Below are 13,315 nucleotides of genomic sequence, written 5' to 3' on the forward strand. Positions count from 1 at the left end.
TCTCAGTGACTTTTAGCTTCTTTATCAGGCTGATTATCTCATTAGCATGTAAATTGTAATCTGACCATACTTCCAATATTAATAAACTGATGCCTGCCAATGAGACCGCTGTGATATTATTACAGCACACAGTGATATCACACTGACAATACTATAGAAATGATACATTTTAAACCAATTATATTTTAAATAAGAAAAAAATATTCACATTTAAGATGTTTAAAATATTTTTGAGAATTTTGTTTTTCATAGTTTCTATGAGTTACTCCTTATTTTGTTTTTTTCTCTGCTGATAAATGCATTGTCAGGTGTTTTGCTAACATACTTTCTGAGCACGATTCTATGACCAATTTTTTTTCTCCTGTAATATTTTAATTGATTTCTGATGAAATATCACTTCTCTTTCTGGATTATTTCGCTGCCAACAGAGAAAAATCAATCAGTGCGCTAATTACTAGCCGAGTAACTGGAGGTCTGCTGCTCTGATTTCTTTTGTTTATGCTTCACAGTATATGGGAAATCATTAGCTGATAAGCTGATTGGCAAGAAAATAATCTGCTGGCGTTTTTATTATTATAAGTATTATTATTATTTGAGTCTCTTTTGAAGCAAACCCACTGAACGCTTCAGCTGAAATGTTCTGTTTTCTATGTCTTCTGGCTCCCTTCGGTCCAGTTCGTCAGACAAAACTAATGGACTCACCTTTTCTAACGGCTAAACGAGCAAAATAATCTACTGAATATTCAAACAGGAGATGTAATTGAGCACTTTCTTTTTAATGCTGCGACAGAAGCGAAGGAGCGGCGATAATTTGGCCCCCTCCTCCGGTGCCTCAGGTAGCCGCCGCCGTCGCCGGTTCCCCCACAGAAGGAGCGCCAGGCACAGAGGATGGAGTGGAAGTGGGAGAAGGGGAGAAGGAGAAAGGCCAGATGTCAGGGCGCTCCAGGAAGAGGATTGCTAAGCGGTGTGAACATTTTTCAAAAACGATGTTTTGTGCCTCAAACATCTTGCTTACAGCAGCAGGGTCTGATCCAAGCATTATGTGCGAATACATCAGTAGCCTTGGACCCCTCCGCTCCCTCTCCCCCCCAACTCTTCAGAGGGATACACACACGCACACACACACGCACGTATGCACGTAAACACACACTTCCTGGTAAGTGAAGCTCAGTGCCCTGCTCCCATCCTCCCGCCTGCCTCCTCCTCCTCCTTCTTCTTCTACAGAAGTAAATTATCAAAACTGTGTTTGAAAGTGAATGAAGGGTGACTCGCTCTCTCTCTCCCTTTCTCTCGCTCTCTCTCCCCTTCCCGCTTTGACATCTCAGTTTTTTTTCTTCTTTTTTTTTTCCCTTACTTGCCACCGTTTCTGGGCTAGGTGATAACTGCCGGTAATAGGATTAACATTGATTTCTTTTTGCAAGAACAGAGATGTGCCAGTTCCAGCTATTTATTGAACTGCCAGCTTTGAACTATGAAAACTGACTGCAGGAAAAGACCTAATGCAGCATTTTAAAGAAAAGAAAAGCCTCTGTGCAATTCTTTCTCTCTCTCTCTCTTTTTTGTTATTTCTCCCTCTGTCGTCTTCTTTTTGTTGTAGCAGGATAAAAGAGCAAATCGGGTGCCTCTGTTCTAAGCTCTGGTAATGACTTTATTTATTTACTTTGTTGTTGCTTCTTTATATATATATATATATATACATAAAAATCCCTGCTCCAGTCAAAATGGTTATGATTTGATCTATAAATCCTCAAAGTGTTTGACTTGCCTTTTACTTTGAAATAAAGATCAATCCATGCATTTTCTTTGTCAAAGTACTATCCCAGGAAAGGGTTTTTCTTTCCTACCGGTGTATGAAAAATAAAACTAAATCTAGCCGTTTTATTTTAAGTGAGAAATGATGAACTAATTGTGTTTATTTTTATCCTCCGGAGGCTTATGTTGCGATAACTCCACTCATTTCTGAGGAATGTTTCTAATTGAGTGTGGCTCTCTTCGTTAGCTCTGAATGGGCTCATTGATTACTAATCCATGTGTATTGATGACACCACTTAAGCAGTCAACAGCTGACGGTTCTGCTGTCTCATTAAAACAGAAAGTATGCTTTTTCCGCCAGAAGTCAACTACAGCAGTAACATCTCGGGTTAATGTAGTGGTGTCATTTCACGTTTCTGAATGTAAAATAGACCAACACATACATGTTCTAGTAGAGTGGGCTCTGAAATCATTTATGAGAATTATGAATGAGTTACTGAAAGATTTAGGAAACATTGGCACTTTAATCAGAGTAAACTGTAATTAAACAACGACTGAATGCAGAATCTGTTATAATTAGATGTTCAAACACAAAAGAATAAGAAACACAAAAATATTTAGGAAGAAAGTCCTAAATATTCAAGTTAGCAAAAAGCAAAAGCAGAAACTGAAACAAAATATATACGTATTTATTTTACCATCAAGCTAATTAATGCTAAACAGTTCAGATGATAATTTAGTCACCTCACTGAGTGGAAGATCAGAAGACATCAGGAAGGGATTTGAAAGTTCATTTAGTGGCATTGTTGGTAAGAGGTCATCTGTGTTTAGAGGAGAGCAGGCAGAACAAGGCACTACTGGTGTTTCCATTACGAATGTCAGATGATCTGTCAATATTCCTCTAATGGTAAAAAAAGAAAAAAAAAATCACAATTGTGGTGGTTTGATTAAGAACAGAAACTCACTCCGTAAATAAGTTTCTTTATGCGCACTACCACTTCCTGTCTTCTTCTATGGTTTGATCCAGCAGCAACATCTGGTTATTGATCAAGGCTCATGATATTCACCGTTTCAACTGCAGCGTTACGAAATATACCAATTTCAATACTGCCATAAAAAAACACCTCATTCTAGCATCAAAACTAGTAAGCAAATTTAATGTCAAATTGCGTAATGAGATGGTCAATGGAAACAAAACTCGTGATTGACTTGAGTAAGGTGTCGTGGTCATGGCAACAGCTTTTGACCGCAGACTCTGGTGACGGCATTATAATCAGTGATGCCGGTAAAAACTCTGCATATATTGAACTAAGGAGATCAAAGAGACTGAACTCACATGCTGACATTACAGTCAACTTCACCTTTTTTCCACCACTGTACCATCTTAATAGATTAACATTAACATGAAGAACAAATAACTGAATGTTGATTTGGTGGAATTGAGTAAATTAGAAGTATATGATGTTATGATGTACAGAACTAGAAAGAGTCATCTGGTGTTGATTGGACCGATGATGTCATGCCACAGTAAGGCTGGGCATTTATTAATTAATTAGTGTATTAATTAATAAATGCCCATTAAATTTATTCATTTTCATTTATCATTGTCACAATAAATTCCTATTAATAATGCTTACAACCCCCCAAAATTGTCCACGTCGGGATAATTAGTTTTCCCCCACTGTTTGCTCAAATGAAAGTATAAATAAATTTGAAAATGTGATTAAATGCAGCTGTGAGCAGCTTAGTGATCCAGATTACACTTCTTCATGTGACTTGTGTCCTACAAAAGCGTATTTGAAATGTTTTTCAAGAGCGGTGTTTGTGCCTTGGAGCCACAGCTATACCTAAAAAGGAAGTAATTAATAATGATTAATCACTTCTATCATTATCGCAATACAAAATATAGTGATAAAATTTTAAATCCACATCACCCACAGCAAACCCCACCTTCTCCCCGTCATCGTAGAGTCTTGGAAACGTAGCATTAAAATGCTAAAGAGTGCAAAGATTACACAATGTTAGTCTAAGAAACTTGTTGGCATGCAGTCATCCTCTGTGTTTACGTTGAGGAGAGCGTAGACGTGGAGGACATGAAAGAGACTGAGTGAGGTTTGGCAGCAGCCACGCCGCACACGTCTCCCGCTATCAGCTCAACTGAAACATGAAACTACCACTGTCACTACAAATGCACCCCCCGTCCAAACCAGACGCTTGTCAGCCGCCTAATGTCCCCTGACGAAACTCTGCGAATTAGAATAGCCACAAACAGTGTGTGTGTGCGTGTGTGTGTGTGAGAGAGAGAGAGACAAACAGAGGGAGGTGAGGGAAGGAACTCATCTGTGTCACAGTTTATCCCCTCGGGCAATCAAGAGAGGTGGAGGGAAAAAAAACACAGTCATTAGCAACTGGTGGTGCTTGCTCCAGCAAATCGCCGTTTGAGTGAAGATTTATGCAGGCTTCTGCCTGGAAATGATTTATTTATTTTAGCGGGGGCTGAGAGATCATTAACCTCCGCTGTGTCTCTGGGGAATGGCATCTGCGGCCCCCCACACTGCACACACAAAAGCCCCCCAACCCGCACGCGTCCCCTTGCTTCAATGCTCAAGAGGAGGAGGAGGCGGCGGCGCGGGTAACTGTGGGGCCGGACACAGACCCAGCCACTAGCATGCTACCCACTTCTTTTAGAAAGACTCACTGTCACTTGTTGAAACCCACATGAAACATATGTACCTATAAGCATAGACATAAATACGCAGACGCCTCATGGAGCGGGTCGGCCCGTTGCTGCGATACGTAACAGCGTCCGCCATATTGAATGTGGAATATGGGCAGGTAAGCTAATACAAGAGAATGGACCGAACTTCACAAAGTGCCGTTCTACAAAGTATTTCAAGTTAATACCTGTCATTGACACATTTTCTCACATACATTAATATATTTGGTAATCAAAGAAGTGACTAAAGACAGAGTTTCTAACTTTTAATGTGATTTAATTGTTTTGGTGTATTTCTGAATAAAGAGCACAATGGTTTTATTTGATAGAAATAATTATAATTTTTATATTGACATTGATGAACAGACATACTTTTACAGTGTTTAATTAAAGAACATATTTACATAATTCCATAATTTAATGTACATTTAACATTTCAAGACAAGAAACCAATTATTTTCTTGTATTTATTTTTTATACATTATTGAGAAATGACTTTTGATTTATAAATCAGTCTTTGTCAAACATTAAACTACATATTTTTTCTTACATGTTTCCAGAGAAAAAATATTTATTACAGTCAATAGTAGTATGCCAACTCTGCTATTGATAGCAAAGAGTGAAAATAATTCTAATAGAGTAAATTATTTTTATTTCATTACATAAGCTTTATTAATACACTAATACTTCAGATTGAGATATTTAAAAATACACAAAAAGTTAAAAATTAAACATTTATTATACTGGGAACACTGGTCATCGGCAGGGCTTCAGTCTGCTGGTCACACTGGGAGAACTCAATGACTTCTGAGACGTCCTGGTTCACAGGCGAAAGCCAAGGATAAAAGAGAAATTATCCAAAAGTGTAATAGAAAATATATATAAGTTTCCTTCACATTCAGAAAAAAAGACATTTTCAGCATGTTGGGCTCTGACTCGTAGCATCTTTATAGCTAAATACCGACATGGTGAAGCTGAGCTGGGAAACAGACTGAAGAACAGCAGCTCCAGCTCTGATCCTGACTGATCTTTCCTCACTAAATTCCCTGGTTTTTAATGAACTTCTCCTCTAACAGCGGTTTCTCATCAGCTCTCCCTCATTAGAACACAGTGTGAAAACGTTAGCTGCTACGCTAACAATCAGCGGCTATTTCGGGCCAATTTAGCTACATAGGAAATATTTTTCAGTTGATTAGAACAAGCGAATTTCTGTCTGCAAAGTCAAGTAATTCTGATCTTTCATCCTTACCTGTTAAAGGTAATGCCAATGAATCCAGTTTGTTTCGTAAAACGGTTGAAACAAGTCCACACAGCACAGGACTTAAGGAGCTCCGATCGCCCTGCTGCCACATAGAAGATGGCCGACGCTGTTACTTAGGACTCAACGCTCCATGCGGCGTATACGTATAACTGTTAGTTAACATGCTAACATTACTGTCCCAGCTCGTGACGGAGGAGCCGTCATGAGCTGGGACTTAATTATAAGTCCGTGTCATCATGCGAGCACGCCCGCACACACATACACACAATCGCTAACTTACTTCTGTTGCAGCTTAAACTGACGCTGTTCATCGTGGGTGCACACGCGGTGTTCCTGCTTCAGTTAGCATATCCATCCTAACCTGTTTTCACTTCCAAACATTTTCCCGGTTTTGTTTTCAAGCAGGGTTATTTCCGGATTGTGGCGCCCCAGGAGGGCGTAATGTGATGACGTAATGATGTCATCAGAACGTACTGAGTGTTTTCTATTAAATTGAGTATTGTATTTTTGTTTACAAGTTTTTTTTTCTTTTTATTATTATTATTATTATTATTATTATTATTATTATTATTATTTTGTAGCCTTTAAGAGTTTACTTGAGTTAGAAGTAATTGTTTGTGCTTTGTTTGCTTGTTTGGTTTTTCTGTGGGCGGAGCCTGTGGCTTTAAAAGCAGGGCTCTGGCACAGGGAGGCAGTCTGTGGCTAGACTCCTGAGAAGTCATCTGGAAGGTGATGCTCTTTGTCTGATTTTAACCTGCCTTGGACGTCCTTGTATATATTCTGCACCTGCCATCTTTGTTCACCTGAAGAAAAGCTAAATAAATTTCACTAAAGTGATCTCTGGCCTTGAGCAGTCATTTTTTTGTTTGTCCAAGTCATAAGAGAACCCTGTCACAAAGCACAAAAAAAAGTTAGCAAATTTGACAGTAAACTGTCAGCAATGCCGTTTAGTCATTTACTTTGATTTGAAAATAATCTTTCAGTCATTAAAGTTTTAAAAATAGCTGTACTTGGTGAAATTACAACTGGCAAAGAGAGTTTTTTTTTTTTGAAAATGTTTGAGTCCTGCCTAGATTCAGTAAGAAACAGGACAGGAATTCCCCCATGTCCAGCTACCTAGCAAAGTAAGCTAAGTAAGCTAACTTTTAGCCAGGTGGCTGTTGTGTGTTCAGAGCTTCTTAGGTATTAACGTTCACCACTAAGATTTTAGCACAGTTTTGTCCAAGCATTTTGTCATATGGGCCAAAAGTATAAAGTGGAAAGTGCTCTGATGCACAAAGTAATTTAAAATATTTTGTGCATCAGAACTCCTACTTTATATAGTTATTAAAAAGCAGAATTTATTTGATTTTTTTTTTTTTTAAATCCAGGTCCAGTTTTTTGGTTTTACATCTATACCCTGGGAGGCCACACATGCACACCAAACACACGCAAGTAAAACGTTTCAATTTCTCTTTAACGCATATCAAGCAGAGCTCTGCTGAAAACGGCTGAACAAGACATCTCTCTTACATTAAGTGTAAGCGTAGATGGGCCAATGCATATTTTAACGCGACAATTTACACAAGTTAGACTGTGTGATTTCTTTACAGTCGCGGCGCTACTGATGTGTTGGTCTCTTGACGTCACGGTCCCGGCGCTGCAGCCACACACTCTTAATGGCATGTACCTCTATATTCGTGTCCATCCAATTAGAAAATTTGAGGACTTGTGCAACATCAAACCTATTCCTGGTGGCAGTGGAAATTAGAAGGCTGAAGCGCGACAGTATAGATCGGAAATTAATCATTACCTAAATCAAACCGGAGAGGCAATGGTGCTGCCTGTTTAACTGAGTGTAATTGAACACTAATGGCAATCTAAAGCTGCAGCATTGAAGATTTGCATTAACCCCACTGCACCTGGAATAGAGAAGGTCAAATTATATGTATGTAATATATTTTTTTCTGTCCCTCTCCACAGTCATCCCCATTCTCTGGTCGTTTAATTCCATTTAATTTTTATCAGCTTGGACTATTAAAACTGAGCTTTCTTTGGAAGACAAGTAGAGAAACGGCCATGGGGGACCAGAGGGAGGCGGGGTGGGAGGCGCAGGTCCCGAAAGTGATGATTGTGCTGCAGCCTTATCAAGCAAACACTCGAGCGCACAACAAATCAGGAGTTTTATTAAGGGTTATAAACTCCAGCATCCAATTGGAGATGAAGGGGATAAATTTATGAGAAATGTTAACGGTGGCATAATTTCTCTCCCATATGGCAGGATTTTTTTTTTCTTTTAAAAGGTTATTTTACTGTTTAAATATGAGCTTCTCTTTAATCATTTACAACATCATTGTCCATACATGTTTTTTGAAGTTATATATTAAACATTTTTTTAAAATGTGTGTGTGTGATTTGTATTTTCCTTTGTTACATAATACACAACAAAAAAAAAAAAAGGAAGGTTAAAATGTGAATACAGATATTCGAATCTTATGGTTTTTAGTTCTTGTAAAAGTTTCTCAGTCTATTTTCCATCACAGTTCTTCATCTTTGGACATATTAGAATGCATATGAATCTCTCCATGTTGTGAAAACCTAAAATTCTATCTTCATAAGCAGAATCATGCTCTTTATGTCATAAAATCAAACTTGCCAAATACAAATTAAAACGAAAAATAGAAGCTTTTGTCCCTTTTTCCCTGTGAGTATTAATACTTTTTATTTGCCTAAATTTGCTTTGTTGTTTGGCGGGACAAACACGGAAATAATGGAAACAAAGTGGATGCATGTTTCGAATTCAAACAGTTTTCTAATTTAACATGTGAAGTTGGAAAATGTGTGGAATAAGTTAGAAAAAAAAGAACAGGGGGGCAGAATAATTTGGCATGGTCTGAAACAATATTGTTAGCTGTGAGTGGGTGGGGGTGGAGGGGTGGCGGGGTTCTGGAGGGGGGGGTCACGGATAAACAAACAAACCTCGACAAGGGCAGCGGTGGGAGCGACGCGGTCTGCGGTCGGGTGCAGACAGCCCCCCGCCCCGTTTGAGAGGGGGGCTTGCCAAGTAGCGACCCTGAACTGCAGCGCTCGGTTGCTGCCTGGCTGCACTAAGCGGCGGCTGCCAGCGACGCGCTGATTTATCAAGGGGGCAACGCCAGCCGCCACCTCGCTCTCCCTCGTGCCCTCCCTTTATAAAGAACCTCCCTGACGGCTCTGATAGCGCAATCAGGGCTACGGCAGAGCCAAGGCAATTTCTCCTTCACTCTTTGATAACCCTGTGCCTTATTGAAAGCCAATAGCAATGGCAGCAACAACAGCTCAATTGGAAAGAGTTGCTGCATTTTGAAGGGGGCGACCCGGGGGGAGGAGGGGGGGTTGCGGGGGGAAAGGTTACGCCTTGACAAAATGAGGAGGGAGCAGGGGAGGACTGTCTCACTTTTATGTAAAAGCCACATTGTCCTCCAACAGGTGGCGTGATTCCTCGGCGGCTGCCGTCCCTCAGCTAGCTCTGCCTTGTTTGTTTTTTTTTGTTGTTTTTTTTATTTAACGCTGGAATTCTGACAAAACGGTTGGAGTGCAACTTTGACTTTTATCCACAATGAGCTTCGACAGTCGCGCAGGCTGCTTTGTTGGGTCACAATAAGAGCTGAACAGTGCTCTCGTCTTTGTGCTAGTCCTAGCTTGCTAATGTTTCTTTACAAAAACAATGGTAAAGTTTGACATCTGAGTAAAATTTGTGCTTCACATTAAGTTGGAAAATATGTGGAATAAGTTAGAAAACAATGCGGGGGGATGTAGAATTATTAGGCATGAGCTGAAACAATTTTGTTTACTGCGACAATACCAGAATAACGTTAGCGAATAACAGAATAACGAATCTGTGCTCCACTGCCACAATGTAGACTGGAATTACAAGCACCATTTTAGCCAAAGTTTTGAAATCAGGGAACATTTCTCCAATTGACGTGTTCTCTGAACACAAACACTTGATTTAGTTGAACTAGACGCTCTCCAAAACCGCCTGTCCGTAACTTTTCAACATGCCAGCTACCAGATTTGTGAGACGTAGATACCTCCAAGACATACTCTGTTTGTAAAATTGAAAATGTCTGCACCAATAGGTCAGGGGTGTGAAGTGTAATCTGTCAAAATAATCAACTACAATTCAGAGTTGTCACCATTAAAAAACTGTCTACCAGAAAATACTCTGTTAAATGCCTGATAGATTAACTATTTCTGTGAACAGTCTAAACACAAGGATGTAAAACAAATTTAACTAACATGATTATAATTAATTTTTATATTGAAGCGATTACCCTTACTGTTGTCAAAAAATATGATTATTACAATGGTATGCTCTACAGGTATAGGATTAATGTGCTTAGTGTGAAGAATGTTCCGTTTTATTATTTTAAACCATTACTTATATAGGACTAACAAAGTCTTCTTTATTTGAAACACAACGTCCTTGTCTGTTTGCAGTGAACAGAACCTGTCTAAAAAGTGCTGAATTTTTCTTTGTAAGCAAAGGAAAAATTATATTAGGCTGCTTTCAGCAAACTGTTGGAAAAAAATGAAAAAGAAGAACATCAACTGCATCAGGACAAACATGATGTGAGCCGCGCTGAAGGATGACCTGTGTCATCGTGTTTCATCCTTTCAGTTGATTCAGTTCTTCTCATATTATACAGTTTCAATGGTTGAATGACGCTGCAAGCAATGTTAATTCAAGACCCTGTAATACATTATTTTGGTCCTTGGGCTGAATTGAGTCTCGATGAAAGAAACAAAGGCTGCATTCACAGAACAGAAATATATTGATTTTGATTTCTTAACACTTTGAGACACAATATAAAATTCATTGCTACAAAATCTATTTCAGTCCAGTGAGGTACAAGTTTGCATTCACCTTGCCAATGAGTAAATGAGTAGGTATGTAAGACGGTATTTGTATAGCATCTTTCAAGACATGGATCTGAAACGCTGCTCAAAAGAACAACTAAAATCCTTGAATTTTAGTACATCCATATATCTAAGCAAAAAATATTTTATATAAATTGGTATTATGTGCCTGGAAAACATATAATACCACCCCTTTAGCAAATATGGTATGATATTTGGCACAGGATCAGGTTGACTTTGAAGGCTTTTCCAACGGAGGAATGAGAATTATTTGAAAACTGCATTTTATACATGCTTTGGATGTCTGATATTAAAATTTGTTTAAAGATCTCAAACATTAAAGTGTAACCAAAAAAACAAACAAAAGACACCTTTAAGGAGGAGAGGGCGGTTAAAGCCTTTTGACTCCATTGTACGAAGGCACAAAATGACAACGGACTGAGGAGAAAAGCCATACTTCCCTTGAATGAATGTAGAATTACATTCAAGTGCAATGCAAAAAATAAAAAATAAAAAAATAAACGTAAAGGCAAAAGTACATTTCAGCAAGGCTGTTTTTTGTGGTCTAAAGTAAAAGATTTCTAAAAGGGTAAAACAGACTGAAGAGATGCGAACACCGAGGGGCAAGGGTTGCACAGCATCAAGTGGATGTAGGAAGAGGCTGCAGCGTGTCAAAGATGTGAAATGATGAGGGAATTACATATTTCTGAGATGCTGTGGAGGTGACGGGTTCAAAGCCAGCTGCCATTACCAGGTTGCAACGGTTCAGAAAAGGTTTCGATGTGAAGATATTTTAAAAGATCATTTATACAAGAGGACTGGTGAAGGGTGAAGGATTGAATGAATGGTTCTGACCCACAGTGCTGATGTCTGACCTTATCATCAAGAGTCAAGTTAGGTGTTACGCTCTTACAATCGCTGGATGCCACTTTTATACGAAAAATGTAGAGTTCCTTTAAAATATAGATGACCCCCATATTCCTCCTTATTATACGGGTTTGGTAAAAAAAAAAAAAAAAATAAAAATGTTTACTCTTAAATAAGCTTGGGCAGTCATGTAAACATGACCATATATATGAGAAAGGCTTCAGAACTTTGTGGGATTCTGTCCCTGAGGTGGTTGACGGTGCGAAGCGTGAGACGAGTTCAGGAAGTCAGTTCAAAGAGCCTTACATCGTGAAAACCTTAACAAACACCATACAGTCAACAGATATGAAAATAGACATTAGATTTTGTCAAGTGCCATCATTAACATCATCAACATGTAAATATATGGGTTAGTGTTGCAGTCACTATGGCTCAAAAGCAAAAGAAATAGGTGGGGTTTTAGTCTTCATCTAAAGGAACTCAGTGTTTCAGCTGTTTGGTCGTTTTTCTGGAAGTTTATTCCAGGTTTTTACTTTTTCTTTGGTTCAACTGAACAAATGTATTCTCAGTATAAGAGCAGGGTTTGCATCACTTTCTTTCAAAACATCCGATTAATTTAGTCAAGTTCAATAAATTTGAAAAAGATGATTTGGGTGCAACAATCAGTAAAAACATTATAAAAGCTTGGTTTAAAAAGATGAATACTTTGTATTGTACTCAACTTTTGCCGGTGATAATTTTACCCTGATTACAAATAAAGTTTCCATCTGCATTTTTACAAATACAATTCTGAAAAGTGTGGCATGTGTTGGCATTCACTTTCCAGAACCACTTTTGACTGCAGCTAAAGCACATCTAAAAAAAGGAGGTACTTTCTTTTTTTCTTATTATTTGCCTGTTATCTTCTTTTGGAAAATGATTTATGAGTTTTGGAAAATGATTTATGAGTTATATCTAAATGTACTACAATTTTTTTATTTTCTGTTTTTTACTTAAGAGTGTGTGTGTGAACAGCAATTTTCCAAAGTCTCAGTTGGGCCAAAATTTGGACTTTGACTATGCCATTTTCACACGAATGCGCTTCGATTCAAACAATTTAAATCTGGTTTAATATGACAAGAGAACCTTCTTCCATATCATCACCTTACTAATATAATGACCCAAGTCATTTTTTGTCAAGGGTGATTTTTTTTTTTTTACGTTTTATTTTTTAGCCTTAATTATCTTTTGGGGGGTGGGGGGGGAATGACTTAATCATTATTTTAGGAAGGTGATAAAATGCTTTCTGTACGCCTCCATGATGATGCACCATTTTTCTTTCCCTTTATGCAGTTGTGTTAACACATAAAATCCGAATGAAATTAGCTGTAATGTCTCAAAATGCTAAATACCTTTGTGCAGCAAAACTGTTCCACCATCTTTACTTCTACAGAAGGTGTGTTTGCCTCCAACACACCTTATTGTATTTATTGGACACAGGTGTTTTGGAACAGGTGGTTGGTTGGGTGGTTGTGGTTTAGAGACTGAGTGCAGGTGGAGGGACAGTTATCAAAAATAAATAGCAGACGATTCTGGTATTGCTAGTCATAACACTGACATTGAGAAGTGAAGTTAAACTTTCAGAACAAGGCCAAATTTCTCTGTGTGGCATGAGAGGAATATTTTTGATATATAAAGACGGGCGGCAGAAAATCAATACCCTTCAACAAACCATGAAGGATGAGAGAAGAAGACATTTTGCAGAATTAGATAAAAAAAAAAAACTTTAGAAATCCATCTGCAATAGAGTTAAAGACATGGCTCTACGTTACCAGGGCCTGATTTAAAAGGATGTCGGC

Source organism: Poecilia formosa, unplaced genomic scaffold, assembly GCF_000485575.1.
Source record: "Poecilia formosa unplaced genomic scaffold, Poecilia_formosa-5.1.2 Scaffold413, whole genome shotgun sequence".
NCBI classification, from domain to species: domain Eukaryota; kingdom Metazoa; phylum Chordata; class Actinopteri; order Cyprinodontiformes; family Poeciliidae; genus Poecilia; species Poecilia formosa.